Source organism: Furipterus horrens, unplaced genomic scaffold (assembly GCF_987537825.1).
Source record: "Furipterus horrens unplaced genomic scaffold, mFurHor1.1.pri manual_scaffold_6, whole genome shotgun sequence".
Classification (NCBI taxonomy): Eukaryota; Metazoa; Chordata; class Mammalia; order Chiroptera; family Furipteridae; genus Furipterus; species Furipterus horrens.
The window spans coordinates 176,891,286-176,897,285 of record NW_028327176.1 but is presented as its reverse complement, the minus strand read 5'-3'; the positions used below and the strand labels follow the sequence as shown (position 1 = coordinate 176,897,285).

The 6,000-nt window shown below is 43.5% G+C and overlaps 1 protein-coding gene across 5 annotated transcripts in view; it reads left to right on the top strand.

Moving 5' to 3' along the window:
- The first annotated feature begins 3,952 nt into the window (after positions 1-3,952).
- The window catches only part of PLAGL1 (PLAG1 like zinc finger 1), a 54,766-nt gene continuing 52,718 nt past the window's right edge, over positions 3,953-6,000 (top strand). For 4 of the 5 annotated variants that reach the window (XM_090279937.1, XM_090279934.1, XM_090279936.1 and 1 more), the window contains exon 1: positions 3,953-4,260. The gene's annotated coding sequence lies outside the window, so the exon portion shown is untranslated. The remainder of the gene's footprint in view (positions 4,261-6,000) is intronic. The other variant, XM_090279940.1, reaches the window with a different exon arrangement.

Sequence of the window (6,000 nt, the reverse complement as noted above, 5' to 3'; positions counted from 1 at the left end):
GGGGAGATCATCTTGAGTTATTCACATGCGTCCTAAATCCAACGACAAGTATTCTTGTAAGATAAACACACAGAGGAGAAAACACAGGACACATACAGAGGGGAAGATGATGTAAAAATGGAGGCAGAGGTTGCAGTGATGTAGCCAGAAGCCAAGGAGGTCAAAGGATGCCACCAGCCACCAAAAGCTGGAAAAGGCAAGGGAGGATTCTCCTCCAGAGCCACTAGAGGGAGTGAAACCTCACTGATATCTTGCTTTCGGACTTCTGGCCTCCAGAATTGTGAATCAATTTATTGTTTTAGCCACAAATTTGTGGTAATTTATTGCAGCAGCCATAGGAAACAAATACACTGTTATCAGGTTGAGAAATTTTCATTCTTTTCCTAGTTTTTTTTCCTCCAAGAATGGGTGTTGGATTTTGTCAGATGCCTTTCTGCATCAATTTAAAAATATTTTCTCCACATATTTTGTTAATGTGATCATAATCCATATAGATTCTCTGCTCACATGGTATTCATTTTAGCTGGATCATAGCCACCACCCTTAGGAACACCTGTTTGTGAAAGCTCTGAGTCCTGACATGTTGTATCAAATTGTAAATGTGTCAGCATGAATCTTCTTGCTTTATATTTGCTAAAGTCATTTTAAGAAGTCATTGAGGAGTCTGTAGAACAAAACTGTATCTCAAAATACTTAGAAGAGAAAAACAGCAATCATGGAATTTATTTTGAGTGGTTCTCTATAACAGGGGCCAAATGGGTAACCCTTGGGTCCAGTTTGGCCTCGAGAGATACTTCATCTGGCTTCCGCAATGTTTCCGAAGTTAGGAAATTTTATATTGAAATACTAGATATCATGCCTGCCCTGAAAATTATACAGATTTGGCAACACTGCCCTGAATTCCAGGATGGCAGCAATTGGCCCGAGCTGTACAACATCTGCTCCTTTCCCAAGGAGTGTTCTTTTCACTTTACCATAATTTAAGTCCTTATTGTTTTAAACTTCATGGAGATTTGAGTTTGCAACTTCTTCTGTAGAACCTTTGTTAGGGCACAGCATGATACCAAGGCATACATTACTAAGGGAAGACTCAGGGGGAAGGAGGGTGTCATAGTTACCAAGTTAACTTATTCATGTTTGAGGAGAAATTTGTGGAAATGACCTAAAGATGACAAAGGATTTTCATGTAATTCATGATCAACAAGACAGTCTGATTGACTGCCTATGGATAAAGATGGTACAAAGAAGCACTAATATATCAAAAACAAAACCCTAAACCACTCAAAGAAAAGAAGCTATGATAAAAAAAATACCTCACCTGCTGTAACCAAAGAAAAAAAAGTTCAACCTTATAACGTAAAATGTGAGAAGTGATAGTAAAACAAAGATACGAAAGACTCTGAGGAGAGGTGTGCCTACCACCCTCCCCCCAGCTCTTCCCCACCCCTGCTGCAAGACATATCAAGGAAAAAGATGATCAGATTAAATCCTGAGAAGTTTCACAAATGTCCTCCAATTGGGAAAGAAGTCTGTAGCAGCTCTGTGAAACCTTAAGGAAACTTTACATACCATTGTTGATCTTGGCACAGCAGGAAAGTCTGCCACTCTCTAGGGTACTGTGCTGAATTGGTCAAATGAACTGAAGTTCGTGGCTGGCTTGAAGGTGGGCTGGTGGGGACTTAAGGAATCTCAGAGGTGGTGGCTACTTCCCCCAGCCAGCACTGTGCTCAGTCTCAGTCTGAGTTTAGGGATCCCCCATTGCCTCCGCCCTTGTCTGAAAACACCCAGGTCACAGGAAAAGTAGAAACAACACACAGCCCCCAAAACTGAAGCTCAGAATATGAAAGACAGACATGTCTTGGGAATTCAGTTGCAGTATATTTGCGTAAGCAAGATACATGATATGATATAGCTGTTATGCAAACATCCTATAGTGTGGGAGATGGGGGTATAAAGCTAGGAAAATAGCATACAGAAAACAGATGAAGAACCAAGTCTGGAAGAAGACAGAATAACCAAGAAACAGAAATTTATGTTTCTTATATGTGCTTCACTCTACAGGGAAAAAAAAAAAAAATAAGAATGGAATCCTCAGAATAGCTCAATGACAACATGAAAATGCAATAAAAAAGGAAATCGCAAAGCTAAGAAAATTGAGATTCTAAACAACATGACTTTAAAATCTAGTAAACTGAAAAACCAATAAACAGAGTATTTTGAGAGTATCAGAGTGAGTTTAAATTTTAAAAAAAGATGGATGCCGAAGAGAAAGATTAAGTATAAGGATAAATGGTGACTGAAGTAGAAAACCCAACCAATGAAAGATAAACTTATTCAGATATATAATATAAATGAGATACTACAGTAAGAAAAAAAGAATGGAATCCATAAACTGAAAGATAATACTATACACTCGGGAAAAAAAACTGATATAGAGTAATTGGCACTGAAACATAGCCCAGATAAGGACATAAAGTATACTTTAATTTTTAAAAAATCCTCACCCAAGGATATGCTTATGAATTTTTAGAGAGAGGTGGGAAGAGAGAGAGAGAGATCCATGTGAAAGGGAAACACTGGTCGGTTGTTTGCTATATGCACCTCAACTGGGAATTAAACCTGCAACCTAGCTATGTGCCCTGACTGGGGACTGAACCCACAACCTCTGGGGTACAGGACAATGCTACAACCAACTGAGCCTCCCCGCTAGCACTAAAGTGTACTTGAATGGTAAAAAAATTCTTAAGGCATCCAGGAAGGAAAATCACATCACCTAGTAGGGAAAATCCACATAGGATTCAGTTCTCTCCTTGGAAATCTATCTCAAAAATCAGTGAACCAATGGCCTTCTTGTTCTATTACGTGTTGAAGGAAGGTTTCAATCCAAAATGTTTACCCCACAAAGTTTTTATTTACACATAGAGCTAAACACACACAGATAAAATGTTAAGGTACTCCATGGCCCTCTTTAAGAAAACCTCTTGAAAAAAAGAGAGCAGTCCACCAAAAATAAAAAAAATTTAGCAATTAATACTATAGTGAACCTTGAATTCTTTTCGATACAGAGTTGTGACTGAACATCTGGGAGAATAAGGTCGTAGAGCACTGGTAAATGTCCGAAATGCCAGTAAGCAAGAGTAACATAGGCAGCGGGAATCGGGAGATTGCCGTGAAGATGGGTGGACGTGTAATGTGCTATTAACCTCCTATTTCAAACCTTGGAGACACTGAAAAAATGTACTGAATTCCTTATCTTTCTAAATCGTTTTCTTGATTGTTTATAGGCCTCTTAGGAATGTGTATCTGGTAAAGAAGAACGTGACCGCTGGCGATTTGCTTCAGTTGTTTTTTTTTCTCTTAAATCCAAAAACATTGAAAAAAAATTAAAGTAACTTAAAGCCTATACAGTATGATACCATAATGATAAAATTATTTCCATGTGATCTTTCTGTGCCTTAGTGTCTTCCTCTGCAAGATGGGAAAAACAGTATTTCTCACAGGGTTGTCGTGAGGAGTAACTTATTTACCTGCGAGGGGCTTAGAATGAAGCCTGGCTCGCAATGAGTGGTCCCATCTAAGCTGCCACTATTTCTGCACGGCGCGAACAGGACGTAAGTTAAGTTCGGCCTGTTCTCCTAACATCTGCCGTGCTTCTTGTTTCTGCTCTGACTCAGGGCGGCTCATCTTGGTGGTGACTTAAGTGAACAGTCTTCGATCCCGTACGGGGCTTCGGGCTGGTTCGGGGCTACCTGCGCCAGCGCCGCACCTGGGCGACCTTGGCTTTGCCCACACGGATGACTCAATCGGCCAGGCGTCTGGGCGCCTGTGCTCTGCCTCCGCCCAGGCCGCCGACCCCCTGGCTCCCCAGCGGGGCCTCCTCCTGCCACGTGACGCCCCCGCCAGGGGCCCCAGCGCCCTCCTCGCGGACGCGCCGTTCCGGCTCCCGGGCTCCGCCTGTGCGCGGCCTCCTCAGCGCAGCCATCCTCCCCGCTGCTGAGGGCGGCAAAGCCCACGGCATCTGCCATTTGTCACTCAGCCTGTTGGTACCGCCCCGAGCCTTCATTTAGGCACGTCTGGGGCGTATTCTGGCCTCACTCGCTTGGTGGACGGACCGAGGCACGGACGGGGCGGCTCTCCTCCTCGTCCTGCGGACCACGGGCCTTGGCGCGCGGGGCGCTTCCCCAGGTTGCAGTCATGGCCGCGGAGGCGGCACGCCCGAGCTGCCTCGCCTGAGTTCCGGGGCGCTGCTGACCCCGAAGGGTAGGTGGTGGGCTGCCCGTGGCCAGGCTCCGTGGCCGTGGGGCCCGCTGCGGGCCGGGGTGGCGGGTGGCGGTATTGCCGCGGAGCGACGATTGTCGCGGCTCCGTGCCGCGCTGGGAGGGTGTGCCGGTGCCGACGCGCCGCGTACGTGACGGGGTCCGGGCTCCTCGGGACGAAGTGTGAAACTCTGACAAATTGTCACCGGGCAAGCCCGGTCGACTTGAACAAAAAACGCTTTCGCCTGGTCGTTTTAATTGCTACTTTTTGGAGCATTCGCGTATATTGGGCATGCAGTAAATAGACTTATTTTTTGAAACCTGGCACTCTTAAGTTTGCTAAAAGGCAAAAAAAAAAAAAAAAAAAAAAAGTGTTGAAAGTAATAACGTGAGTAAACACGAAATGTTTGCATGTTTGTAAATGCATTGTGGAAAATACGATTAGTTTTATGCTTTAATGGTATGGACTGTATCAGATAGACTCTTTAAAACTTTTAAAATGTGGACTCTTAAAATTTTTCTAGATTTGGATGACTGATAATGCAACTTTGGTTATTTATTCTCAGCATCAGACTTGGACGCTGGTGGGGATTTTTACTTCTTAATAAATATACTCCTGTAATTTTGACGTTTTTTCCCCTTCCCAACAAATGTGTTACTTTTATGTTTTAGGAAACCAATAAAAATTAAAAATAGAAACACTCAGCTTAGGTCCTCCTTCTTCCAGGAATCCTTCCCTAACCCCTCCCTCCCCAGGCAGGATCCGAGCCCCTCCTTGAGCTTTCTGGGGCCTCACTGGGGTCCTGGTCCCTAATGTAGCCCCCCCGCCCCCCACCCCAGTACATTAACCCATCAGTTTGGCTCGGAGCCCCGTGGATCCTCTGCACATGGTAAGTGATTAATACTGTTTAACGACCAAAGGAAACGATAAAACGTCCTTATGTTTCACAGTTTTAGCTCTGAAATTATTCAGTGGTAAATTTCGAGAACATCTGTTTAGAAGTTAAGGATCTAGCAAAGTTGACAATGTCCGATGTCCGTGTTCCACGTCTTAGCAGTCCCACTTAGGTATTTACCCTAGAGCGATGTTTTTCAAAGTTCGAAGCCCATTTTAGTGGGTCGTGCAATCAGTTAAGCGGACAGTGATCAGCATTTGTAAAACACGAATTGACAGAATAGAAAAATACCCGAATGGATCTCAGGTGATAGGGTGTTTGTTTCATGAAACTTTTTTTTTTCCTCTCAGTTTTATACATACAGAGATGTGTGTCATAATGTAAAACGTCATTCCTTGGTATGAGTCACGGTCAAAAAAGTTTGAAAGCCACTGCCCTAGATAAATTTTCATACATGTACACAAGCAGACGTGTACACGGTTTACTACAGTGTTGTTTATAAGACCCCCCCAAAGCTGGAGGCAACCTTCCTGCCCATCTGATAGGAGAAAGGAAATTATACTGTAGTCGAAAAAATGAGACCCACCCAGTACAGTGGGGAATGAAGTAGTTTTGTGTTTTTTAATACAAATGGGTCTCAAAGTTGAGCCAAAAAAACCCCAAAAAAAACAGTTGCTGAAAAATACTGTATATCATCTATGTGAAATTCAGAACCTGTTGAAATAAAGCTGTTGTTAAGGATGCATGCATAGGCATTGAACGTAGTAAAGAAAGTAATACCATAAAAGTCAAGTTAGTGGTCATCTCCTGGGGGAGTGAGGGCAGCTGTGAATGTGAAGGGCCACATT